The sequence below is a fragment of the Mustela putorius genome, unplaced genomic scaffold (genome assembly GCF_011764305.1).
Source record: "Mustela putorius furo isolate JIRA1106 unplaced genomic scaffold, ASM1176430v1.1 tig00003964_pilon_pilon_pilon, whole genome shotgun sequence".
NCBI classification, from domain to species: Eukaryota; Metazoa; Chordata; class Mammalia; order Carnivora; family Mustelidae; genus Mustela; species Mustela putorius.
This window is the reverse complement of record NW_025422108.1, coordinates 1,002,109-1,029,987: the sequence shown is the minus strand read 5'-3', so window position 1 is coordinate 1,029,987 and position 27,879 is coordinate 1,002,109. Positions and strand designations below refer to the sequence as shown.

The 27,879-nt window shown below is 42.8% G+C and overlaps 1 long non-coding RNA gene across 1 annotated transcript; it reads left to right on the top strand.

The window, feature by feature from the left end:
- Positions 1 to 208: 208 nt before the first annotated feature.
- On the top strand, positions 209 to 27,444 carry LOC123389262. Its single transcript, XR_006603840.1, has 3 exons — positions 209 to 343; positions 472 to 641; positions 27,304 to 27,444. It is a non-coding gene; the product is annotated as an uncharacterized LOC123389262 (long non-coding RNA).
- The last annotated feature ends 435 nt before the right edge of the window (positions 27,445 to 27,879 follow it).

The window sequence follows — 27,879 nt, the reverse complement described above, 5'->3', positions numbered from 1 at the left end:
CCTGGCTCGAGGGAGGAGCGGGGGTGGCCACGGCGGCCGGGGAGTGCGGGAGCCGGGAGGTGGCGCGGAGGCCGCTGAGACGCCGCAGGCCGGAGGGGGATGCTTCCAGCGAGGCGCGTTCCGGCCGGGCGAGGGCTTCATTCTCCCGCGGCGCTCCCGGAGGTGGGGAGCTGGGTGGGCGTGCGTGTGTGGAGAGAGGGGAGGCGGGGAGGCCAGTCACTTCCGGAGCCGGTTCGGATCCGCGCCGAGCGCCCTGCTTTCGCCGACGCGGACCTCGGGGTGCGGTTGTGCCCGGCTCCACGCGCGCGCGGGCGATGCGGGGCTGGGGGACGTCCTGGCGCAGGTTTAACAAAGGGTGCCCCTCTTAGCAACCCGGCAGAGGTGGTCCTCGGGAGGGGCTCTTAGCTGGGGAGGACTCTTTCGTTTTGGGGTTGTCATTGTATTATTATTATTATTGCTATTATTTTAAAGGACTGGAGACTGATGCATGAGGGGCCCACGGAGGCGCAGGAGCGGTGGCGATGGTGTGGGAAGCGGGGCTGAAGTACGCTGGACTTTGGGGAGGACTGACAGTTTATCCTGACTGTGTTCAGGCAGGAAAACGTGGATGATTACTATGACACGGGCGAGGAACTTGGCAGGTACAGGGCAGGGCGGGGGGGGGGGGGGGGGGGGGGGGCGGAAGCGCATGCTACTGGGTTGTGCGAATGCATAATATTGGGGGCAGTGGGCGGTAGACAAACGCAGTTTGAATCCAGGGGCTCCCTCTCCCTTCCAAGAGATGTGCAAATTACAGAGAAGAGTTGTTAGCCCAGCGCGTCCTGGGGTCCAGAAATAAAGCCGCGAAAATGGGCTATGATGGAAGAGGCAATTTCAGTGCTAGACGATGCTGCATACGATATTGATTAAGACCCCTGGACGGGAACAGATTTAATGGTCTGCAGTAATTCTTGTCAGCTTTTGTAGTTCTGAGATGAGGCAAAATCTTAGTAAGATATATTTGCAAATCTGGTGTTAGGTCTTGTATGTACTTGAACAGCGTACCGACGAATTAGTAGGATTTAAAATATTCATGCTTTCTTTCTTTGAATTTTCAGAGTAACAAGAGCAAGTATGGGTAGGCCATATATGGCGACTTGCCCGATGTTGGTGTTGGGTTGGATTTTGAAACTTCCTCCAGCCAGAGATTTAATTACCCCGTTGGTGTTCCTGGTTGCTTTGGTTTCCTTTACAATGTTAAAGTTGTAGCAGATAAAAGATTGAGGGTCTAATATGGCTATCTGGATTCAGAGCATACTTCCATTGGTTGCGGAAGCTGTGACTCTGAGGGCAAAGTCGTTCAGTTTCTGGTGAACAAGGAATGATTATTTTGAGGCGTCTCAGGAGGGGCTCAGCTTCCCCTTGACTGGTTATTGACAGGATGTGTTGAGCTCTGGTCTAAGTAGCACGAAACCCAGTTTTCACACCTGAATTTAGGTTCAACATAAGGATTTGATTTTAGTGGATATATTTTGTGTGAATGATCTTAAAACAAACACAAAGTGTGTATTTACTTACACTTGTATCAAAATATGGACTTTTCCATATTCATCTAATGTCCTGATCCTAAGCCTTTTTTTTTTTTAAGAAGGAAATTCAAAAGCACCCACACCCTAGGTTACCTAATGGGAATTTCCAGTGTGGAGCTTAACAAAAATTTGTTAGAAGTTCAGATAAGAATGGGGAACAAAAGCCATTTTAAAAAATAGTTTAGTTATTTGACAGAGAGAGGCATAGCGAGAGAGGGAACACAAACGGGGACGGGGAGAGGGAGAAGCAGGCTTCCCCCCACACCCCAACAGGGAGCCCGATACAGGGCTCAATCCCAGGACCCTGGGATCATGGGATCATGACCTGAGAAGGCAGACACTTAACCGACTGAGCCACCCAGGCACCCCTAAAAGCCATTTTTTAAAAAAGATTTATTTCTTTGACCAAGAGAGAGAGATCACAAGTAGGCGGGGGCAGGGGGGGAGGCAGGCTCCCCGCTGAGCAGAGAGCCCCACTTGGGGCTTGATCCTGGATCCTTGAGATCAAGACCTGAGCCGAAGGCAGAGGCCCAACCCACTGAGCCACCCAGTGGCTCACCCAGTGAGCGCCCCTAAAAGCCATTTTTAAAAGGTTACTGGAACAAAGTATTTCCGTATGTGTTTAATAACAACTCCGGATGTCACTGAGAGCCTGCATTGAGGAGGAGCTTATGATATATTGGAGATTTTCTGAGGGAATAAGGAAGAAGGAAAGTTCTGAAAAATGATATTTCATGGATATGTTTAAGATAAAGGTTTAAGGGTGAAAGTGGTTGAAGTACTTGTTTTAACTAGAATTAAATCACTTTGTTCCTGTGGTTTTCAGCAAAGCGAGTGGTATATGGAGTTTGCCTTTGAGTTTCCCCACTGGGGGAAAAAATATGGTGAAAAAATATATTTTGATACCATTTGTGTAGTGTGGGCTCATTATATAAATTCTCTTAGAAAGAGGGGTGATTAAAATTAGGCGAGCCAATTGCTTTATGGATTAAGTATATGACTTTATTTTCAGTAAGATCTTTTGGTAGAATTATATGTTATGAGAAAGAAAGAAAAAAAAAAAAACGCAGTCTCCCTAAGGCTGGTGGGGGCGGGGGTTTGTGATCTTCCCTTAGTGGGCAAGATGGCAGGCCCTCTGCCTCTGAGCTGGGAAGTGGCGTGCTCTGTTTTCACTACATTTAGCTTTGACTTTTGTCTTGGTCTTTGTTTCTGTGTAGAACTTTCTCCCCACCATGTAAAGCTAATTGACACCTCGTTGATGGGCTGACTTAATTTGTGTGACCTGTGGATTTAGGAGAAAGGGCTCTGAGAAACTGGGAGTTGTGGGTTTTTTTATAAAAAAATATATTCCATCTGCCTGATACAGCTGCTTTTGCTTTGCCTGAAAATGAGGAAAATGGTTGATTTGAGGGGGAAGTGGGTTTTTTTTTTTTTTTTTGTTTTTTGTTTTTTGTTTTTTTCCCCAAGCCCTGTGGTTTTACATCTGCTTTGGAAATAACCACTTCCTGAAAACAAGTCCTGAGCTAAGACAGAGATGAAGGAAAGAGCACAGAAATGGAAATGCGCAGATGAGGAGCACAGATGCAGGGCCCTTGTGAGCAGTGAGTTATACCCAGACCTGTGTACATTCTACACTTGACCGGCATGTCTTTAGGAGTCATCGAAATAAAAGGTACTCTTTTCGCTTATGCATATGCTGAGACCAAGTCCATAGCCAGAGGAGGTGAGATGTGTGCACTCGATATTATTACTATTATTGCTTTACTTTTAGGAAAACAAGAGAGTACCTTATGTATGAGTGTCTGTGTGTCTGTGTGGACTCCCCAGGACTGTCATAAAAGCTCTCTGTCCCTGTAAAGAACTTTATAAAAGTACCTGATAGTCGCAGTAATGATCCAGCAGACAGACCCCTGGACAGAGATCCTGGTTCAAAATCTGGCTCTGCAACTTGCTACTTACCTTGAGTAAGTCCCTTACCCTCTCTGACCCTCAGGATCTTCATTTTGTTGTTGTTGTTAACGATTTTATTTATTTATTTATTTGGCACAGAGAGAGATCACAAGTAGGCGGAGCATCAGGCAGAGAGAGAGGGGGAAGCAGGCTTCCTTCTGAGTAGGGAGCCAGATGCGGGGCTCGATCCCAGGACCCTGAGATCATGACCTGAGCCGAAGGCAGAGGCTTAACCCACTGAGCCACCCAGGCTCCCCTCAGGATCTTCATTTTTAAAGCAAGTGGCCTACGGGTGCCTGGCTAGCTCAGTCAGAGGAGCATGTGACTCTTGTTCTCTGGGTTGTGAGTTTGAGCCCCGTATTGGGTATACACATTACTTAAATGAATACATAAAAACTTAGAAAAAAAATAAAGTGAGAGTCTCAGTGCTTATTTGTGGCTATTTTGAAAATCACATGTAGAAGTATTTTAATCTGCAGTAAAGCATTTAACCAAGGGAGATATGATCTGCAGGACTGACTGACACATGTGGGTGTTCCAGGCAGGATAATAACTTGGCCTGCAAGTCAATTTTTGTTCAGCCTTCTGTTTGCCAATTTTGTGAATGGAGGTCTTCTGGGAAAAGGGTCATGTGCGGGGAGGCACTTTGATGTTGCCCTTGGCCTCCCCACTCTGAGTCCAAACTCCTGTCATGAGCACTGCTGCCCCTTTAGAAGACTGTTTGTTGAGTCTTCAACTTTGTGTTGACTCCAGGAGGCCCTTTGGGGTCTCACTCTCCATCCATAAAGCACTGCTTCCATCCCCTGGAGTGATTTCTGGGAGGGGTTCTTGTGAACGGAGCTGTAATAGCTGGGTCACTTTTAGCCCCACGGGGTACCCTCGCCACTCTTAGCAGCTGGAGCAGGCTGGCTTGTCCCGCCCTCGAGCTCCCCTTACAGGGGTGGTTCAGCCTAACATGGGAGCCTTCTGGACATCCCGCTGAGCACCGCTTTCCTCTCCCGCCTTCCTGACTGACCTCACATGATCTTAAGACCAGGGCCCTGCCTCCTGAAGACCTTCCCTCCACAGTGAGTTCTTCAGACTTGCTGTCTTGAAGCACTCCGCTCTGCTGGTAGGCGACCACAGACTGTCGTGCTGTGCTGGGTCCTTGCTTTGTGCTGTCATTATTCTCTTGTTTCTTGTGGCCTGCCGGAGCGCTCCTTGTGGTGAGTGAGCTCCGTGGTCTTTTCTTCCCAGGGCATGCAGTGCGCTGTGTAACACCGAGCGACATCTGGATCAGTGCCTGGACAAGCCATGCGGGTGGCCAGGTGCGGCGTTGGGACCACGATGGGGATTTAAGACCTAAATGATGATGCAGGCGCTCATGCTGGTAGAGAGGCAGTGTGCGGTGTGAGACAGTCTCGGGACACTCATTTGGAAAGTGGGGAGACACCTACCTTTGTAAGGTGTTGTGGGAATGAGACACTGTGGCTGTCAACACCTGACACGCTGTCCCTACCTGAGGTATTATTTTTAATAACCTGTTGTCCCATCCCTGTGTTTCCCACATTGTAGAGTCATTGTTTAGGTGATTACCTGCTTTCCTCACAGGTCGTCCCAGGGCTGTGACCTTGGACTTGCTCATGGGTGTGTATCTCTAAGACCAACTTAGATACTCATCAGTAGGGGCTCAATAAATGCTTGTTGATGGGATGAATAAATTGTTGTGTGTGAAGCACTGTGAACACACACACACACACACATGTGCACACATGCACGTATGTGCGTATGGCCCTCAGTAAGGGATGACCCTGGTGGGGGATGAGCTTAGGAGGTCATGGGCTGTGACTCCTAAGAGTGGAAACTGCTCTTCCGTTTGTGTTCTCTGTGCCTGGACAGTAATATGCACCGCAGCCAAAATGTCCAAGCCCAAGGTCCGTTTTTAAATGAAACAAATTGGAGCTAGATAATTTACATCCATTCGGATGGTGGCTGGAAGCTTAATAATTCAAATTTAAAACTTTCTCATTCTGGCATACGATCCATAGGCATTTTAATTGAAGTAAGGCTTTGTCCTAAACTCCAGGAGCCAGCAAACGTCTTTGATTTGGTTTGCTGCGGATCACTGGGTGGGTTTGTAGAATCACGGCAGTCCTACGTGGCTGGAAGGACAAAAGACATCCTGGCCTGTTTTCCCTTTGGAAGGGGCGACCTCAGGCCCACCTGGCTGGCTGTGAGATCATCCGTAGGACTGTGCTGAATGTGATTTTTTGTATTTGCCTTCTGCTTCCGTGCGCCCTCACATGTTTCCTCTGATAGGAGAGGCTGTAAAGTTTTAAGAGAGATAAGGTTCAAATAGATGCATTAGAGGTGATGTTCAGTGATTTTTTTTTTTTTTTTTTTTTTTTTTTTAGTTGAAGTGTAGTCGACACACAAATTACATAATTCATTTCAGGTCTACAACATAGTGATTGACAGCTCTGTGTGCTATGGTATGCTCACGGGGGTGGCTGTCCTCTGTCACCCACTGTGCAACACCATTATGGCGTCATCGACTACATTCTGCACTCAGTGACTGTGAATTCTGTGCATTTTAGGATGGTCTAATCATGGTCTTCCAGCCTGTGAAGGGCGGGCACAGTGATGGCGGCTGGGGGGCAGTTTGGCTGGATGCTTGCTTGCCAGCACCGGGAAGGCATCCCTGGACCACCCAGGCGGGCATCATTTATGGCCGATGGGGCCAGAAACATAGGGGGTTGAGGTTTTATTGCTGGGGAGCTGAGAAGCAAGAGGCTGACTCTTCAGTCCCCCCATTCCCTGTTACCCCAGGCCTGTATCTTACCAAGCCGCTTGGAAACCTAAGGCCCCATAACACTGGCTGCCTCTCCAAAGCCTTGGAAAACACACAGCAGGCTCACAGAGATGGGTGCTCAGATTAATTCCAGGAATTACATATGGAGGTTTTAGAAGGGGAGGTGACAGGGTCAATACGTTCTCTGACCTTCTAGCAAAGTTGTGATCCCTTAAAGGCAAAGACCATTTCCTCCCAGGTGGAGTGGGGCTGAGGAGGGCATCTGGGTGGAGAGGCACAGACATGTGTCGCCGGATACCATTGGAGAGGGTATGGTGGGAGGGCAAGGCCCACGCCCGGTGAGCTACAAGGTCAGTCACATCGTCTGACCTCTTTGAAGGCTCCCTGTCTTCCTACAGGGAGATGTGTTACCAGCTTTCACCCTGAATTCTAGGCAGCTGCTGTGTGTACCTACACAAGCCAGATATTTTGTTTTTAGCAGAAACCTATTACTGATCATGAGACAAAGAAGCCGCTTCCTGGTGGAAAGGGTGGGCATGCCTTAACGAAGACCCCTCTGCACCCGGACTTGGAAGAAGCTGGGAGTCATCTGAGGGTCCTCCCTTCCCATTTCTGACACGGCCGGTGTCTCAAGCAGCTGGTTAGTAGGTAGCAAGAGGTGGGCCCGAACCTGGCCAGGCCTGCTTCGAATGTTCTTTACACTAGTTAGGATTTGGCAAGATATTTGAGAGAGGTGACCTGGGAAGCCGGCTACTGCCAATCCATTTTTAATATCTGCCTTGGAGAGGGTGGTTAGGAGCAGCTAGTAGCCAACTTCCCTGAAGGCTGGATTCTTCCCCCCCGCCAGAGGCTTACTCTGAGCTCAGAACTCTCCGGGCCACTTTCCTGCACACAGAAACTTCTTTCGTTTTCCCTTGTGCCCCACGGTTATGAATGATGTTCGTGTGTGGCATGGTTTGACCCAACTCCCCAACTTAATAGTTCAGCTTTTTAGAAAGTTCACAGAACACTCTTCGTATTACTGAACTTTCGAGTAACATCATATGTGAGAGTCACGGCTCTGCCCGGTGGGCCATCCCCTAAGTGACAAACTATTTCATGTTTCACGAAGTGGCGCTGGTCTATCTGGGGTAGGGCTGCTGTGCCGTTGCCTGAGCCTTTATTTAGAAGGCAATACTTAATTGTTTTGCCTTGGTTTAATAAGGTAGATTATCACAACAGAAAGCCTCCTCTTTCAACCTTGAAAGAGATAGTAAACCCAATTTATCACTTTATTAACATTCTAAATGAATTCCTTTAAATGGGCAGTCAGGAGAGAGAGGAGGGAAAAAAAATTGCCATCCAGTTTCTTCTACAATATCTAAATGGGATTGAAACATCTGGGTCTGTGTAATAAATCTTTCTTAGGTAACCCATCTCGTTTATTGCCTCTCTCTTTTTTAGGTGACGTTAGAAGCAAGTATGGCTTACAGGTCACACTGTGGTCACTTAAGTGTCACGTTACCTCCCCCTGAGAAATGACCATGGGGCTCACCCCCCTATTCTATGACCTTTCAAGTGTGAGCTTAAGGAATTTTATTCAACTGTATATGTTCAGAGATGTCAGGACAGGAGGTGGGGTGAATGTTGTAGATATTTTTCCCTTTATACACACATTCAACTTTGGATGATGAACATAATGTTTGAGCAAATGAATGCTGGAAACTGCTGATCTCTGGTGTTTGAGAAGTTTTTATTGATGGTTTTCAGCTGGGAAATTTGGCTCTGAGCGGGGCCTCTCTTTGGGGACGTATTTTCTGTCAAAACTACCTAGTTATTTTTATTATGATCTAATGTGACAAACGAGGCTGGTTTCTCTCCAGTAGTATGGATATTGTAAGTGTTCACCTGCAAGGAATGTGCTAATTTCCATTCTTTCCCATAGTTCAAGAGCTCTTTCTGCAGCTCGGCGTTTCCTGCCTTTGAAACCACGCACAGTTTTCTTTGTAACTTAAAAAATCAGGAGTTTTGAGACCTTACTTCCATCTTCCGTGCTCATGTTGCAGGCCCTTGAGGTTAGAATTTTCCAGTTGAAAAATACATGTAAGGGGCCCGTGGATGGCTCAATGGGTTAAGCCTCTGCCTTCGGCTCAGGTCATGATCTCAGGATCTTGGGACTGAGCCCTGCATCTGGCTCCCTACTCAGCAGGGAGCCTGCTTCCTCTCTCTCTCTCTGCCTGCCTCTCTGCCTACTTGTGATCTCTCTCTCTGTCTCTCTCTCTCTCTCTGTCAAATAATTAAGTAAAATCTTAAAAAAAAAAAAAAAGAAAAAGAAATGTAGGGAAAATAAGTAGTGCCCCTTTTTCGATCTGTCATGAAAAGGATTCCTCAGCCTGTGAGCAGGCTGCACGTGCAGAGGGTAGGTAGGACTTGGGTGAGGCAAGGAACAAGGAGGAGGGATCTGTAGGGACAAAGAGGAAGTGGCTTGGGGCAGAAGAGATCAGTCATTGGCGCTGACCGAGGCCTTTGCTGCCTACCCTCCTCTGAGAAGTTGCTTTGCCTCATCTGTGCAGTGCTCCAGTTTTTTTGTTTGATTTGTTTGTTTTTTGTTTTTTGTTGGTGGTGGTGCCGTCTGTGGTTTCTAGGTAAGCAGTGTAGGTATGTGTGTGTGTCTCAGACGCTGTCGAGAAGAGACTTTGACCAGCCGGCTGCTGATGTCTGAGATGCTGACTCGTACATGATACACAGAGGAGATGTCTGTAGAAATTTGGTAAGCAAAACCCAAACCCAGACCGCTAACAGCTCACTTGCTACCTTACAAATGCCATTTTATTGGGATATAAATCAGTATAATTTGAAAGCAGAGCCTGCCCGGGGTTTCTCCTGTACACCTAGGGCGTGATTATACAAAACTGTCTCTCTAAATATTGTCTTTGCCACTCAGAGTATCTAGAATCAGCATGTGAGCTGTTGTCCTTGAAGCCAGAAACTCCTACTGAGTTAGTCCTCAGGAGCTCGTCTGGCTCCTGCTGAGCACTTCGTGGCTTCTTATGTCACTTCTCTTGGGTCCTTCCCCTCCGCAAGACATGAGTAGCCCCTCTCCCGGTGTGAGTGCTGTGGCACTGGGCTGCTCTGAGCGAGGCCGGGCTGAGGTCAGGCCCTCCCGCTCCTTTTTCTCCTGGATGTCATGTGTCCAACATTGTGCCGCTGGAACCTGTCATCCCTTCTGGCAGTGAGCCTGTCAGGTGACCACTTGGTATCCTGTTCTTGGCATTTCTTTGTAATCCGAACAAACTCTGGGATAGCTGGAGGATATTTATTGTTTTCCCTTAGAGAACTGGTGAGGGCTGGAACTAAGTACCACCCCGTATTTTCCCTCATGTGGAGCTACAGGCGGCTGGCTCAGTTGTCTGGGAGAGGAGGTGGGTGAGTACAAGCGGAATATTTTCCAGGATAAAGTTTTATCAGTCCGTACTCTCCCCAACCGCTCCCTTGACGCAGAGTTGGCAGTGCTTGGCAAATACAGCAGTGGGCAGGCCTCAGCGTGGTGTGTGTGGAAGTGTGAAGTCGCTGGGGTTGGCTGAATGTGATCCCGGGGTTGAACGAGCATGTGTCCTGTTTTGTGAATATCGCTGACTTGTAGGGACCACCCTGTGTAGGTCTCATCTCCTCTTCAGAAGCACTGTTCTCTCTCTGATGAAGATAATTTTAAGAAAGTCATCTACATGAGAGAAGAGCGATCGCCTGGAGAAATGACCTGGAGTGGCAGCCCGTGCCTTCTCCAGAGCATGTCCCCGGCTGGTCCACCAGGAAGCCTGTCTTCCTTGGTTTCTGTATTCCTTAACAATTCGGAATGAAGAAGCAGCCACTTGGTGTGCTTGCGCAACTGGGTTCTGCCTGTGATTCTCCACTCTCCCTATGGATTGTGCGTCTTCTGAGTAGAGAACGTGGCTTCTTATGTCACTTCTCTTGGGTGGGATTAAGGTAAGCACACAGTAGGTCTTACTTATTTGCTTAATGAAGGTACATATGCAGAAATTAGAATATAGTTCAGAGCTTTGGACCCAAATCCCTGATTCCACAATGCATCAGCTGTTACCTTGGGAAACTCACTGGGCTTGGTTTTTTCATCCATTAAATGGGAACAGCAATCATACCTGTCTCCTAAGTTCGCTGTGAGATAGTAGGTAATGTGTGTAAAGTGCTTGGACTGGTACCAGGCATAGAGTAAATGCTTAAGAAATGGTGGCTGGTTAACAAGATGGAAAGGGTGAGAGGGACCGAGGGAGAGGGCACTATATGACATGCTTCTGAATCTCTGTGACAGAACTGTCCCTTGTCTCCATTCGTTCCTCCTGGACACCTGGCGGTGGGGTGGGGGGTGAGGGCTCACTCCTTAGTTCTCTTCTTCCGCCTTCTCTTCTCCATTCTCTTCTATCTTCGACTCAGCCTGCAGGGTGGGCTCACTCTGCCAGGCTCGACTTTGTTCATCTGATAGTTCATCTGATCCATCCTTGTAGGCGTGCCTGCCCCTTGCTGGTGGGCACCGACACAGGACTCGGTTTATGTGCTGGGCTCCCTCAGCAAGTTGGCCTCATGTTGTGGTAAATGGCTCTTTGGAGTTCCTGAGAAACAAATAAGGAATTTAGCTGGGCATTCAAAAGTGGGCTGCTGGGGCGTGTGGGTGGCTCAGTCGTTAAGTGGCTGCCTTCGGCTCAGGTCAAGATCCCAGGGTGGTGGGGTTGAGCCCTGCATCAGTCACCCTGCTCAGCGGGAAGCCTGCCTCTCCCTTTGCACTTCCCCTGCTTGTGTTCCTTCTCTTGCTGTTTCTTTCTCTGTCAAATAAAGAAATAAAATCTTAAAAAAGAAGAAAAATGTGGGCTGTTGGGGATAAGATACCATCTTGAAAGTCCACCCAGGGATGCCTGGGTGGCTCAGTGGGTTAAGCGTCTGCCTTTGGCTCTGGTCATGATCTCAGTGTCCTGAGATCAAGGCCCCCATCGGGCTCCCTGCTCAGCGGGGAACCTGCTTCTCCCTCTGCCCCTCCCCCTGCTGGTGTTCTCTCTGTCTCTCTCAAATAAATAAAAAAATCCTTAAAAAAAAAAAAAAAAAAAGAAAGAAAGAAAGAAAGAAAGTCCATCCAGATGCCATGGGAAGAGGGAGGGAGAAGCTTCTGTCAAGGAGGTTCTATAAAAAGAGACGTGTCCAGGGAAGCCAGGTGTCCTACTCAGAAATGCTCCAAGGCTATAGCCCTCCTGGCATTTACTGGGAACCCCGGATGTGTCAGCATGCAGATTCAGCTTTCCTGTGCTGTCTTTGAGTTCCTGAAAAGCCTATGCTTTTTAAGTTAAAAGTACATTGAGATATCACCTTACACCAGTTAGAATGGCCAAAATTAACAAGACAGGAAACAACATGTGTTGGAGGGGATGTGGAGAAAGGGGAACCCTCTTACACTGTTGGTGGGAATGCAGGTTGGTGCAGCCTCTTTGGAGAACAGTGTGGCAATTCCTCAAGAAATTAAAAATAGAACTTCCCTATGACCCTGCAATTGCACTCCTGGGTATTTACCCCAAAGATACAGATGTCGTGAAAAGAAGGGCCATCTGTACCCCAATGTTTATAGCAGCAATGGCCATGGTCGCCAAACTGTGGAAAGAATCAAGATGCCCTTCAATGGACGAATGGATAAGGAAGATGTGGTCCATATACACTATGGAGTATTATGCCTCCATCAGAAAGGACGAATACTCAACTTTTATAGGAACATGGATGGGACTGGAAGAGATTATGCTGAGTGAAATAGTCCAGCAGAGAGAGTCAATTATCATATGGTCTCACTTATTTGTGGAGCATAACAAATAGCATGGAGGACAAGGGGAGTTAGAGAGGAGAAGGGAGTTGGGGAAAATTGGAAGGGGAGGTGAACCATGAGAGACTATGGACTCTGAAAAACAATCTGAGGGTTTTGAAGGGGCGGGGGGTGGGATGTTGGGGTACCAGGTTGTGGGTATTATAGAGGGCACGGATTTCATGGAACACTGGGTGTGGTGAAAAAATAATGAATACGGTTATGCTGAGAATAAATAAATTAATTTAAAAATAAAAGTAGTCCTAAGCCACCAGAGAAGACCCCAGGCATTTGATCAGAGGCACAAACCACTGCTTTTTGTCACAGATCTTTATGGAAAAAGAGGTCTGCAGTGAGTGTGCGGGCCCCCGAGTTCCTGAGCAAGGCGAGTTTGCCTCAGAACACAAGACCTGTGGCAGAGCCGAGCCTCCGTTTAGCTCTGACACGTACTGATTTAAGATGTGAAAATGAGTGTTTGGCAAAGCCCAAATTGCCTGTGCCTGTGCCTATTAGGTTGGTGACTGAAAGACTGAATTGTTAGGACTCACTTAATGGCCGGGAGGCTCTGCCCGGTGCTGGGAGTGAATGCCCACTTACACGCTGGAGTGCCCGTCCTCGTTCCCCTGGGCTGGGGTCTCGTTGGTGCAGGGAACATGGCTGCTGACCAAGAGGCCACTTTTAAAGGGCAGTGCCTTATTCTTCAGGCCCATTGAGTGGATAGCTTTAGTTTATGAAAATGACATTAGATGCTCACAAATTTGGATTTTTTGGTGTTTTTTTTAGCATAACAGTATTCATTATTCATCAACTATAAAAATGAGAAATCTGATGCATTCACACCCACCCTGTGTGTGCACTTGTCGTTATGGTCAAGACACTGAGGAGACGTAGCAGAAGGTTAGCATTAAACACAGAGCATTCATAAATGGACTGTAATTCATTATTTGGTCAGAGTGATGCAGTTCAATGGATTGCAGCACAGAAAAATGCCAGAGTGTTTTACATAATGTCAATGCGTGCTTGGTAATTATCTATCATTTACCTAGTGCCTTGTGTTTTCATTATGCACTGCACTCATTTAAAGTGGGCAGGTGGTATTCTTCCTCCTGGAGGGCTTGGAAAATAAATATAGAATACTGTAGGAACTAGGACTGTTTCTTAGCTCTTCGTGTTCCATAGTTGGAAGGACCTGACAAATGAGGTATAGAAGTGATAGTATCTGATGATCTTTGTTCCAATATGAAGTTCTTTTTCATCACAAAAGGTGCCTTATTCTTACTAATTTCCTCTAGTTAGAGAGATTTCTGTGGGCCAGTGTTTCATGGCCCTTTGTGCTCTAACTCCCAGATGAAGATAGGGGATTGGCATCTGCAAAACTACTAGGTGGGAGTGAGCATACTTTCTGGATGAAGACTTAAATTTACACGGTAGCCTGTATTTTCCACAGTAGTCTTACATGTATTATCACGTGACCCTCACCGTGCCGTGAGAGTGATAAAGGGCAATAATTACTATCTCTATTATGCGGATGAAGAAACTCCACTGTAAAGAGTTAAGTGACTTGTCTAGGTCAATTTAGCTAGTTAAGTAGCAGGTGCCAGTCTCAAATAAAGGATTTCCAACTTTAAGATCAGCATACTTTCCATTCAAATACAAACTCCCTGTGCTAGCAATCTTGGTTTTGTTGAGTAATCCTACTGGAAGCTACAGTGCTAACTTCTGGGTCTGTTGGTAGACAAAGCTACCATTATTCCATCGGAAAAATGTGGGAAAAGCATGCTTTTCTGTGAATGGAAATAGCTTTGCTCTAGCCAATAATTCGTTTGGAAAGTGAAGCAAGAGCTAGATTTCAGATCTCATTTACCCTTTCAGCCAGACAAGCTTGTGAAACACTCATGGTAGACCTGCTGGTGGGATAAAGGAAGGCAGACTGTGGTAACTGGCCTCCAAAGATAGTTGTCAACATTACTCCCACTTCTGTATGCTCACGAAGTACTGCCATTGAAAACTGAAGCTTGTTTCTCCTCCCTTTAAATATGGGTTGGTATTCTAACTATTCTGACTGAGAGAATTCTGTCATAATTAGTCTAATATTTCTAAGCCCAGGCCTTCAAAGAACTGTCAACTTATCCTTCTTTCCTTTTGATGCTCCACATTGGAAATCAAGTCATCATGTTGTAAGGAACCCCCCAAAAAACACAAGGAGAGGCCCACGCAGTGGAGAACTGTGGTCCCCAGCCACAGCCCTGTTTGAACTTCAGCCAACAGCTAGTACCAACTAGAACCCATAAGAATTAAGCCATTTGGATTTTTCCAACCATCCTAGTGCCCCAGCTGACATGAAGTGAAATAGACCTATGTAGTCAACTCCCAGAATCATTAGTAATATTATTTAAGACATTAAGTTGCTTTGTAATATAATAGTAGATAAACTAAAAAGAAATTCACATGGATTAGTGAAAACTGGGGCACAAATGACCAGAGCTGTTACTAGCCTCACAGTGAATTAGCTACAATAATGAGGTGACGACAGTGTAGCAGACTGGTTGGTGGCCCTGAAAAAAATCTATGTCCATATCCTAGTCCTCAGAACTTGTGAGCATCAAATTATTTGGAAAAGGGGTTTTTGCAAATGTAATTAATGTAAGGAATCTGAGATGAGGATGTCATCATAGTAGGCTCTAAACCTAATGACAGCTGTGACCATGGAGACAGAGATTGGAGTGATGTGGTTATAAGCATTAAGAATGCTTCAAGCCACTGGAGGCTGGAAGAGGCAAGAAATGGATTTTCCCCAAGGTCCCCAGAGGAAGTATGATCCTACTAGGTTCTGAATTTCTAGCTTCCAGAACCATCCAAGAATGCATTTCTGTAGTTTGAAGCCATCTAGTTTGTGGTAATTTGTTGTAGGAAATAGATACAGATTTTGAAATGGGTTGCTGTAAATGTAAATAAATACCTAAAAGGCAGAAGTGGCTTTGAAATTTGATAGTGGGTACAGGTTGAAAAAATCTCGAGATGCATGATAAAATAAAATATATCAACTGCCTTGTATAGACCATTGGAAGAAATCTGGATGTTTAAGATAGTCTTTAGTGAGGGCTAAGAAGAAGATAAAGGAACATGTTATTGGAAATTGGAGAAAAGGCAATCCTTGTTATATTATAACAGAAAACATGGCTGACTTATGTTCTGTACTTGTGTAGAACACAGATTTTTTTCCTTCATCTTGATAAGTATATTATTTAATCCCTATCACTTATTCCCTCCTCCTCCCCCCGACACTCATCTCCTCTCTCATAACCATGTATGTACTCTATAGCTAAGAGTCTATTTCTTGGTTTGTCTGTTTTTCTTTGCTCATTTTTTTTTGTTTGTTTCTTGAATTCACATATGACTGACATTATATGGTGCTTGTCTTTCTCTGACTGACTTATTTTGCTTAATGTTATTTTTTTTAGGTCTATCCATGTTGTTGCAAACTTCAGGATTTCATTTTTTATGGCCAAATAATATTCCTGTGTGTGTGTGTGTGTGTGTGTGTGTGTGTGTGTGTGTACACACCACATCTTGATCCATTTATCTATCAATGGACACTTGAGCTGCTTCTATAATTTGGTTATTGTAGCATATGTTATAATAAACATAGGGATGCATGTATCCCTTTGAATTAGTTATTTTTGTATTTTGGGGGTAAATACCCAGTAGTGTGATTACTGGATTGTACGGCAGTTCTATTTTTAATTTTTTGAGGAACCTTCATACTGTTTTCCACAGTGGCTGCACCAATTTGCATTCCAATAGTGCAGGAGGGTTCCTTTTTCTCCACATCCTTGTCAACACATTGTTTCTTGTATTTTTTATTTTAGTCATTCTGACGGGTATGAGATACTTTTTTTGTGGTTTCAATTTGCATTTCCCTGGTGAGTGATGCTGAACATTGTTTTGCATGTTTGCTGGCCATCTGTATGACTTCTTTGGATAAATGTCTCCAAAGAAGTCATACAGATGGATTAGTTGTTTTTGGGGTTTTGAGATGTATCCAGTTCTTTATATATTTTGGGTGCTGACCCTTTATTGGATATGCCATTTGAAAATATCCTCTACCATTCAGTAGGTTGCCTCTTAGTTTTGTTGATTGTTTTCTTTGCTGTGCAGAAACTTTTTATTTTGAGATAGTCCCAGTAGCTTATTTTTGCTTTTGTTTCCCTTGTTTCAAAAGACGTATCTAGAAAATGTTGCTATGACTGATGTCAGGGAATTTATTGCCTATGCTCTCTTCATGGATTTTTGTGGTTTAAGGTCTCACATATGGGTCTCAGATTTTGAGTTTGTTTTTGTGTATGGTGTAAGATAAGTGGTCCAGTTTGGTGCTTTTGTATCTAGCTGTCCAGTCTTCCCAACACCATTTGCTGAAGAGACTTTTTCCCTTTGCATATTCATTCCTTCTTTGTTGAAGATTAACTGACCATATGAGTGTGGATTTATTTGAGTTTTCTATTCTATTTCATTGATTTTAGTGTCTTTTTTTTTTATGCCAGTACCATACTGTTTTAATTACTACCACTTTGTAATATAACTTGAAGTCTAGAATTGTGATCCCTCCAGTTTTGTTTTTCTTTTTCAAGATTGCTTTGGCTATTCAGAGTCTTTTGTGGTTCCATATAAATATCAGGATTGTTTATCCTAGTTCTGTGAAAAATGCTGTTGGTTTCATGGCATTAAATCTGTAAAACATAAACTTTTAAGGGATGAACTTGACGACTTGTGGAGGAGTTTTCCAAGCTAAATGTTGAAGGTGTGGCTTGTTTTCTTCTTAATGCTTATAGTAATGTGCTAGGGGAAATAGATAAATTAAGGAAGAAACTGTTAAGTAAAAAGGAGCAAGCTCTTATTTGGAAAACTCTCAGCAAATTCTCATTGCAAAAGATGCTAAATCTGGGAGATTCGCTGTTAGGAAAACATCCTGGAGAGAAGGCCAAGGGTGTGTCTAAACAATCTTTTGCTGAGGAGATTGGGCAGTGACTCATGCATACAATCATCTCAGCAGAATCCAGTAATAGAGATGAGGTTTTCCAGGAATGATGTGTTGGGAATCCTCTTGTTTAATGGTTTGGATCCTGAGACGTACACAGAAGACCTGAAAGGTTTTTGAGAATGTTGTATCAGCAGAAAAACACTACTAACTGAAGGGGAATCCTGAAAGGAATAGAGACAGGACAAAGTGAAAGTGGTCGGTTGGGCTCACAAAAGTCTATAGAAAAGAAACAAGCTGATAGAGTGACTTTATAGTGCTCAGCCGGTGTTAGTCTTCAGATAAAACAACACCAAAAAGCAGAATGACTTGAAGAGGTTGATAGATTGAGAGGCACAGGCCTACCAAACTGAGCAGGTGCAGAAGCCAGCTGAGCTGCCACAGGCCTGCAGGGCAGAGCCTCTGGCCCGGAGCAGAGAACCTTGAGCCACAGAGGGATATTCTAAGTCTTGAAACCTAATGGAATTTTTCCCCTCTGGACTTTAAAATTGCTTGGGACTGGTGACTCCTTTGTTCCTTCCATTTTCTCTTTTTTGGAATAGTAATGTCTCTAACTCTTATACCCTATTTGTGTCCCACCATTAGGTTTTGGAACCAGGTAACTTGTGGTTACTCATTTCACAGGTCCACAGATAAGAGTGGAATTTTGTCCCATCATGGATCATACTGAGTCTCATGCAGACATGATTTAGATGATTTTGATGTGATTTTTGACTTTTGAGTTGATGATATACAATGAGAAATTAAATCTGAGCTAAGGCCTATAATGAGCTGAGACTTTCAGGGATCTTGAAATGAGGTGAATGTATTTTGCACGTGGAAATGATGTGCATATTTTGAGTGGAGCCAGACAGTAGGCGGCCGTGGGCTGAATAGCGACTTCTGAAAATGTGTGTCTATTCCTAATCCCAGAACCTGTGAATAGTACTTTATAGTACTATCTACTATCTACTATAGTAGATATAATTTAGTTAAAGATTCTAGAATTCTAGAATTAGAATTCCATCCAGAATTATCCAGGTGGGCCCTAAGTTCAATGACAGATATACTTAACAGATACAGAAGAGGAAGATTCCAGGATTCTCTCCTCCAGAATTGTGGGAAAATAAATTTACCTTTTTAAAGTCTCTTGTGTTCATGATAATTTGCTATAGCAGGTTAGGAAATTAATATAGCAAGGAAGTTCATTCTGTGGTTGGAAGGAACCTGTTTCTCAATTTTAACACAATCTCTTGACAGTGGTTTTTGGCATAAGATACCATAAGATACCCCCATGTCCCCATGATCCATATAGCACAGGACATTCAGCTCTATCCACACCCACAGATAGGAATTGAGTATCTCGATTTTCCAACCCTGCCTGCCTCTAAGCCCTTTGAATTGTTACAGTGTAGCTCCTCCCATTAAGTGGTAGAGTGGATTCCCATCCCTTGATTTTGAAATTAATCTTTGGGCTAATAAAATGGGACAAAAGTGAGAGCACACAAGTTCGAAACCTATGCCTTAACCTCTTGCATATTTCTACTCTCTCCCAGAATCCTATTCCCAGCCTGTGAACAAGCATATGCTAGCCTGTTAGAAGATTAGAGACCCTGGGAAAAAAGAGCCCAATTGTCCAAACTAAGGCTTTCCTCAGCCAACTTAGAGCCAAGTAGGTGAGCAAGCCCCACCTACCCCACAGCAGGGTCACCTAACCCAACCTCCAGGTCACCAAAGCTCATGAGGAAGCCCAGCTGACATATAGACTTCTGAGTTTTAATTAAGTATCTAAATGAAGGAGTCATTAACTAATGCAGTATGCAAGAAGACTTTTCCTAAAGGTTATTGAGAAGACTTTATTTCCTTGTGATGAAATAAAGTCTACCTGAGAAACTCTAGGGTCAGGTATGGCTCCAATATTTCCATATAAGGTTTCATATAAATATCTGAAACTGGATGGAATAAGGCAAGAGAATTTGCCTTGAAACTGGGCATGTATAGCAAGCATACGTTTTTTGCTTTGGTATATTTATCTGGGGGTGGGAATAAGGGATAGTTTTCACACGGAGTTGACATTAACTACACAGTCCAAAAGATGAGCAGTGAGTTGGCCAAGGCAACAGGTTATAGGAGGACAGCAGAGGTTTTAGCTTGAGCAAAGGCCCCGAGTCCTTTGTTGGTACTCAGTATATGTTTAATAAATAAGCAAGTGTCCACGTACCTCTTAGTACTTTGCTTCATTACTACCTTTGGAACAGCCCCCAAGATGCCTACTATGCCAGCTGTCGGCCTCCCCTCACTTCCTCTCCCCTTCCTTTCACCTGCAAAAACACTGCCTGCTGATGAGTTGTAAGTCATTTTGCAGAGGAAATTGGGTGTGCAAATCCTGTGATTAGACAAACATCCCTCATTAAAAGTTGTAATCCACTGGCCCTCTGTGTTGACACCTTAATTCTGAACTCTTAACAGCCTGAGCACACTCAATGGCCCTGAACAACTCCACCTTCATCATCTTTCCCAGCCCCTCCCTTCCTTGCCTGAGTCCCCAGTAGAAAATGACATCGTCTTCCAGATGGGGTAACATGGCCTTCTCTCACTTGCAGTGATGATAGTATTTTCTCAGTTTTATTACAGTCTCTTGAGAGTGGGACTGATTTGCATATTCCCTAACACTTAATTAACGATGTCACCTTCCCAGCACCTTGAAAACAGTTTGCATTTTTTCTTCCTCCCCGGGCAGACCTCCAACAGTTACCTCCCACATTTTCTGCTGCAGTCCTTTTTATTACTTTAATGACAAATAATTGGAGAGATTCTGAGTAATGAGGGTGAGAGCCAAAGGACTGTTGCAAGGGAGACGGCTGCGTGTTACAAGACACTTTTAGTGGTCTCTAAATCAGACAGACAAATAGAGTAATGATCATCTTGCCGAAATGAGACACAATTAAGAATCACTGCGGCAAATGACAGAGCAGTTCATTGAACAGTAACCTCCTTCTTCACGTTCTCTCTCCCTTCCTTTTTTCCAAAGGAGATCGAAGCTTAATTATAGCATCGCCATTTGCAATGCTATCGTTAAGATGGTGTCAGCACTTCTAATATAAATCACATATTTTCAAGGATTTATTACTTAAACATTAAAAACTAGCTCCATTTTGAAATTTAGGGAGTCAGATCTTAATCTAAAAGAATCAGAAAATATAGATTCTCTCGTAGAAAAAGGTCTTAACAGGTGCTTGATTTGTATCTGATCTCTGAATGCTAGAATGCATTTAAAGCCTTTTACGTTTTGCAGATTTCTAAGGAAAGACCCTTTTTCCCAATGTTTTTCAAACTTGAGCATGCATAACGACCACAGGAAGGACTTGTCACAACAGACTGCCTTGCCCCACCTAAGTACTTATTCAATAGTTGGGGTAAGGCCAAGTTTACATTGCTAAAAATTTCCCAAGTGATGCTTCTGTTGCTGGTCCAGGTAACCACACTTTGAAAACCATGACAAGGATCAATAACAAAATTCCAAATCATGGAACCACACATCTCAGAGGTTAGTGACATTAATTAGTATTTGAAAGACTAATCAGACGTCATGTAGGAAACAAAGTGTCCTCTGCAGAAATCCACCCTGTGACTCCTCTCCACTCTAAGTGGCAGGGAGTCTTTTCTAGTCAGTTCTTTCAAAATAAAAGGGAAATTAAAAACCAACTATATACTTGATGAGCCACTGCAATTTAAATTAAATATTCTTGGGGTGCCTGGGTGGCTTAGTTGGTTGAGCATCTGACTCGGCTCAGGTCATGATCTCAGACTCTGCACTCAGTGGAGAGTCTGCTTGTTCCACTGCCCCTCCCCACAGTTCATGCTTATTTTCTTTCAAATAAATAAAATAAATAAATTTTTTAACATACATATTCTTTTTTATTTTACTTTGTATCTTTCCTCATGAGCTGAGTGCCCTTTGGAATGTATTCTTGCTCTCTATACACATTCCCTTTTCCCAAATCTACGTGTCTCTCTCAATATAGTATGTTTGGAATGGCCAACATTCCCAATTTCATAGACAGAGAAATGGCAATAGACTATAAATAATTTGCCCCAAATCATGGAAATTTTGTGGTAATGGCAGATATATGTGTGGGTGCTCATTCTATGGATTTATAATCCATAATTTACAATATAAATGGTTACATCCATCCTTATACTTAATTCCATTCCTTCTGTGATTGGTTCATAGCAATACAGTTTGCTATGGAATAAGATCAATTATACTATGTAGTTTGTATATAATATAAATTTGAGATGGTGGAAGAATTCAGTAGTGACTAAACATTTCGGTGGAAGCACACTCAGGAGTGAAGGAAAGTAACTTATTTTTTTCTGAATTTGCTAAACCAACCAGTTTTTCTAGCGTTGTTAAAATGCAGCTGAAAGGCAAGTTAGTGAATTGAAGAGTTTGAATATACTCAAAAAAGTTTTCTTGATTAATAGCACTTAGGAGATTCTGATATCTAAAGTTTAACATCAGCGGAACTCTGTGCTTGTGTCATAGGTGGAAGTATAGAAACCCCTGCCAATTACCTCAGTGATTATACAAGTCAGGATAGGCTGAGTTATTCAGTGGTAACAAATATCAATAAACAAAACAAACTCAGAAGTGTGATAGAGGTTTATTTCCTGCTCATGCAAAATCTACTATGGGTCCAGATGGCTCGGGTATAATATTCCTTGTTTACCCACATCATTTACCCAAGTGGCCTGGATCTTTTGGCTCCACTATTTCACCTAAGGCTCCTCAGTCACCTTTGTAGGTGAAGGAAATGCCACCGGGGTGGGGGGTGGGGGCTTTGCACTGATAATTAGAGCTTTGGCCCTGTGGACTCAGATATCACTTCTGCTAGCAGACTGTTGGCCTAGAACAGTCACTTCACTCTGCCCAGTTTGAAAGCGGCAGGGAAAGGTAATCAGTCAGGAGGAGAGAGGACAAGATAAATGGGAGGACTAGAAGTCCTACCACCTGCTACAGTGATTCAGACAAAATTTCCTTCCTTCAATACTTTACACAAAATTGTTTTTCCTACCTAGCATCTACCTTTTATTTATGATTGGATAGTAGGAGGCTTTTGTTATATTTGGTTAATTGTCTCTGCTCTGCATTTTTATCATTGAAACATAAACTAAGGCCTAGTTGTATTGAACATATGTCATTTCCAAAGTATTTTTTTACATATTATCTCAGTTAATATAGCCCTGCAATAATGTGTGTAGAAGGATATCATGATTGCTGTCAGGAAATAGCCTCAGCAATGCTTAGAAACTTCCAGGTTTTCCTAGTCAAGTAAGTGCTGAAGATAAGACTAAAAAAACCCAAATCTGACTAACACCTCATATTCATTTTACTATACCATACTACTGTTTTTGCTGGAGCTCTTTATGCTTAGTCCTCTCAAATAAGTAAATTAAAATTACTATTGTGCCCTTAAACATGGAAGGTTCTGTATCTTGTTTGCCTTAGAGTTTCAGACTTCGTTTAGTATTTATGAGGTCTGGAGTTGTTTTTTTTCACAAGGTTGCTGCAGAAATCATTAGTCCATAATTTCCTTAAAAGTCTAAAATTAACTCTGCTTTTATTCCATTTTATTTGATTCTCACATGTGCTTTTAAAATTTTGGATTACTGGCCATTAATTTTATTAAATATCTATAATTACAGGTCTTGGCTAACATAGCTCTCTGATATGTGCCATTTGTACTTCTTTACCAGTAAATTGAGATCTGTCAACTTTTATGGTGTCATTTTGTAGTTCCTCTTACCCCAGAACTTTAATGCTTTTTATAGAAACTAAACTCCTTGGAATTAGGTGTTTGCCTTTTTACCAAGGGAGAAAGCGAGGCCCACTAGGAGCTGTAATGCAGATACTCAACTCCCGACCAGTTGTTATTTTCATGGCTTGGTTGGTATACATAGCAACATTTTGAATTGATTTTCCCATATCATCCATAAAACATTCATCCATAAAATCCAGTCTATAACAAATGTAACTATATTTCCCCTTAGGTAACTCTGGCTAAGTATCTCTTATAAGCCCCCGTTCCCCTGGGTGTTAGAAATTTAATTTCATGGCGTTTAGGATGCCTACCAGTAAATTGTGTCAGTGCCCCCACCACAGCCCCTTGGCTCTCACCATTCCCATATATGCAATAGTGCTTTACTGCCAACTTCTACAGCTCTCTACCTGAGGGCTCTCTCTCCCACATAGAGGGCAAAATGGAATAGCCCTCAGCCAAGTAGAGATGAGAGCTAAAAAATAAGTACATTAGCTTCCTCGCCCCTCAGGTGGAAAACTCAGGTGTATTTCACAGTCTCTCCACAGGTTCCTATTAGGATTGATTCAGAGTTGCCCACAGCTGTAACATGTTCCTTAATGCATGCGTATTGGTTTCCTTCTTTTTCCTGTTTAATTTCCCCACTCCTCTATGACAGCTTCCTATAATTACCACCCACATAAGCCCCATGCTTTTGGACACATCTCAAGTTCTGTTTTGGAGGGATCAGTCCAAGATACTCCCTTTCCAGTTTCCCCTACATCTGAATACCATTGGCTCATAGAACATTGAGACACCAGTGGAGGGGTGACTGTTATATGGGTTTGAGTTCCAAATAGGTAGATACATGGATCTGGGAACCAAAAGGTGGAAGTAGAAAAGGTCCTGCTTTTATTACTCCCAGAGACTTTAAGGGGCTTTGTGCTTCCCTACCCCTCGACTTGAGATTGTCAGTCTTGTGGTTCTAGTTCCTAGATGGGGAGAAACTTCCACCAGAAAACACAGCCTGAGTCTCATTCAATTTAAAGTTAAGGTTGCCACCTCATCACTCTGAGTTCCTGTGCTAGTAGTCCAGTAGGCACAAAAACGATTTACCCCACTGATATGGGTAATTGTCTCTGAATATCATAGGTAGTAGGAATGGCACCATATATTGGGCAAGGAAGAATATGTTTGGTATTAAAGTAATCCATTAGAGTCCTGGTATTCATATGTTCAGTAAATTGGCAACCATCACGTTATAAGGGCCTACGATCCCTTAGTGGTGAAGATCTGGGTCATCCTATCAGAAAAACCACCTAGAGTATCAGAATGATGAACTAAGAGTGAGAGAAATCTAGATGGCAAGGGATGGAAATAGTATCAGCATGATCTCGGATTTTAAGTGCAACATCAGGTATGGTAGTTTGACCCACAAATTCCCTTTTGTAAATCTTCTTAGGAACTATGGCCATAGGATCCTGGAGTAGCTGCACCTAGATGCTGGATAGAGTGAATAGAACATGAGAAACAAGTACATTTGCTCAGTACAAGGGGTGGACTGTATTAGACGTTTTGGTGCCCCACCCCACCTTCTTTAGCAGGATGCTGTAAATGCTCACAGATGACTTTCTACTTTGTAGAAATTGCTTTTATCTTGTGGGTTCTTAAATATCATCCTGCATCCCAAGGAAGAGCCATAGCCAAAGGCTGAGTGATAGGAGAGTACATCAGCTCCTGCCTCAAGGAAATATAGCACTCTGGTACAATTTATGTTCCAGAGCTCTTGTGGATGTGAAACCATATCCTCGCTCAGTTATAACCTCTTCTCTGTCCTGATTCACTTCCTCCTTTACAAGACTTTCTCAAGAGCACTCCCTCAACTCATGCATCTTCAAATCCCTGTTACAGAGTATGCTTTAAGGGAATTTGACCTATGACACTCAATTACAGAGGTTATTTTCTGAGATTTACATAGTTTTACAGTAAAAAAAAAAGGTCATTTTCTTAGTTCCTCAAATGATAGGACAAGTCAAAATTATGATTTAAAAGGTTTTTTATTCATATCATATTTTATAATCAGTCATAGTCAAGGTCATATTTGAGAATTCTGTTTTCTTCACTAATTGTAACTCTGCTATTGTAGAGTTGTAGTGTAACTCTGCTAATTGTAACTCTGAAATTTTAGTTCAAGTAACTTGCCAAAATAATTTTATGTTTGAAAAGTGGGCCTGAGCCTATCTTAGTTGACTGAAGGTAAGAATTGGAAATAGTTAAATACTACAGAATGCACTCTGCAGGTGTTAGCAAATAAAGGGTGAAAAATTGGAGCACTTAAAAATCTTTTGAGTATAAAAAAAAATGCCTTTCTGTCTACCTAATTGTTGATCTGTCCAATCTATCTAGTTTTGCATGTATTATATTCACACAGTTTTTTACTAGGCTAAGATAACTATTGCTAGTGAGAAAGCAACACAGAAATACACTGTAAGAAATACTAGGTTAGAAAACTTTAAGATAGTGCCTCAGCATCATAGTTTAGAGGTGGTGGTAAGGGCAGTGCTGATTAAGTGGGCTGTTCCTTCTAAATTCTTATGCATCTACAATATCTTGGCTTTATTCTTTTGCACTTACTGGGCCAAATAATGCCTGGTCATGACAACCTCTCTAGTCACATTCCTTGGCACTGTTCCTTTGTATGCTACGCTCCATCCATTTCTGGAAAAATGTCAGTGCAGTTCTCAGAAAGTGCCCTACTATTTTCATCTTTAAACTTCACACAGGTTCATAGGCTCCTTTTGCCTGGAGCTAGCTCACATTTTTGTATGGCCAAACTCTACTCACTCATGAGATATCCCACCCACTAGGAAATTGCTGATTACTTGTACATGTCATTGCATTATGTTTGCCCAGAACCTTGTCTTTTATATAAATTGCTCTAAGTTGTTTGTTTGATGTTAAGGAATGTATATTCAGTTCTGTACTCATACTGCCTAACAAACAGTTTGCTTGTTTGTTTGATGTTAAGGAATGTATATTCAGTTCTGTACTCATACTGCCTAACAAACAATTTAACATATAGTAATTGTTTAAAAATGGTGCTTATTATTATTTAAAAGTGGACACAGAGCACATACCTGAATTTTAACTAAGTTCTGCCAGTTTCAAAAGCTCAGACATAAAACACTTTTTTTACTGACATAAAACCATACCTATCACATCAATTTTGTTTTTTGTCTTTTATTCCCCCACATTCTCTGATATTTATCAGTAGTCCACAATATGATGTAGATCAATGTAATTTACCATGTGGGGAAATTGCAAATTACCCTGCAAACCATTACAGGATTTCATAGAATTGATGAAAGTGATGTTGGAGGACTACTAGATTCTGTGTGAACTGTTGAAAAACAGGGCATACAAATGAAGATTGAAGAAGATAAGATGCAAAGACAGTTTGAGTGATACTTCAAATAAGGATAATTGGTATACTAATAAAGATTAGGAAAATCCCTTGGAAAAATGGTTGAATCCTTTGAGTACTTTAGGAAAAATTATTCACTTTATAGTAATATTTTAAAAGTAAGAAGTGACATAATAAATGTTCTGTCAATATTTTACCTCTGATTTTTTTTTACCTCTTAAGAAAATTAAGAATTAGCATAGAGATGCATTTCTTATCTAAATTCCATTAGTGGCACAAGATAAACACACTGCTTTTCTATACTGTTAAGTTTCATTTTCATAGTACTGGCCCAATCGAATTTTTTTTTTTTTTTTTTTTTTTCACCATGAGATTTTGGTGCCCACTTAAAGTGGATTCACTTCAAGGTGGTCTTCTTTTTGAGTACTGATTATCTTCATATACTGAGAACTTTCTGTACTTTCAGGGACAAAACTAGAACTAAAATATGGCAATTATAGGCAGATGACCAGGAAACTTTTGAGAATGAAAGGGAGCATACTTTATACCCATCACCCTGACACGACTATTAACTGGAACTGCTCTGGGAAAACCAAAACATTTAGGCACCCTTATTTTAGGGAGGTGTGTGCGTTGAAGTATTTATTAAATATTTTCTGATGGTGTGAGCAATCTCCTACTATTATGACTTCCCTGACATTGGAAGTATTCAATCAGACTATCTGTCAGCAATGATATGATGACATCTGAGAACCCCTTTCCAATCTCCAAGAGCACTGCTTTTTGATACACACATAAAGCCATTATAGTATTCCAGCGTCTTGCTTGGCTATAAAAAAACCTTTTTTTAGGACAACAACAACAATGGCAACGCTGATAAATATAGTTCTTGGTGTTTGATAACCTTGTTTCTGGTCTTTTTCAGGTTTCAGCACATTCTGTAACTGAAGACTCTTTCTTCCATTGGTCAAGGCTTGGATAGCCTCAGCTGTCTATCCCAGGCACTCCCTAGCCTTATGGAACTAGAATCACAAACGTGAGAATAAATGAGGACCTTAAGATCAGAGATTAAATGTAAAGTTGCTTTTTTTGTTTGTTTGTTTTTTTTTGTTTTTAAGATTTTATTTATTTATTTGACAGAGAGAGAGAGATCACAAGTAGGCAGAGAGTCAGGCAGAGGTCAGCGGGGTGGGGGGGGGGAAGCAGGCTCCCTGCTGAGCAGAGAGCCCCATGCTGGGCTCGATCCCAAGACCCTGAGATCATGACCTGAGCCAAAGGCAGAGGCTTAACTACGCCCACTGAGTCACCCAGGCACCATGAAGTTAAAGTTTTAAGTATCATGTTATTTATAGATGAGACACTAGGAGAATTTGTCAATTGGTTAGTGCTTTAAAAACCGGAGGGATGTTTCCTACTCTTGCTATAAAGAGGAAAACTGGATGAAAACTCTGTCTTCAGGCATTGGGGTAGATCAATATTTCCTAAGAGAAATTTTGTAACA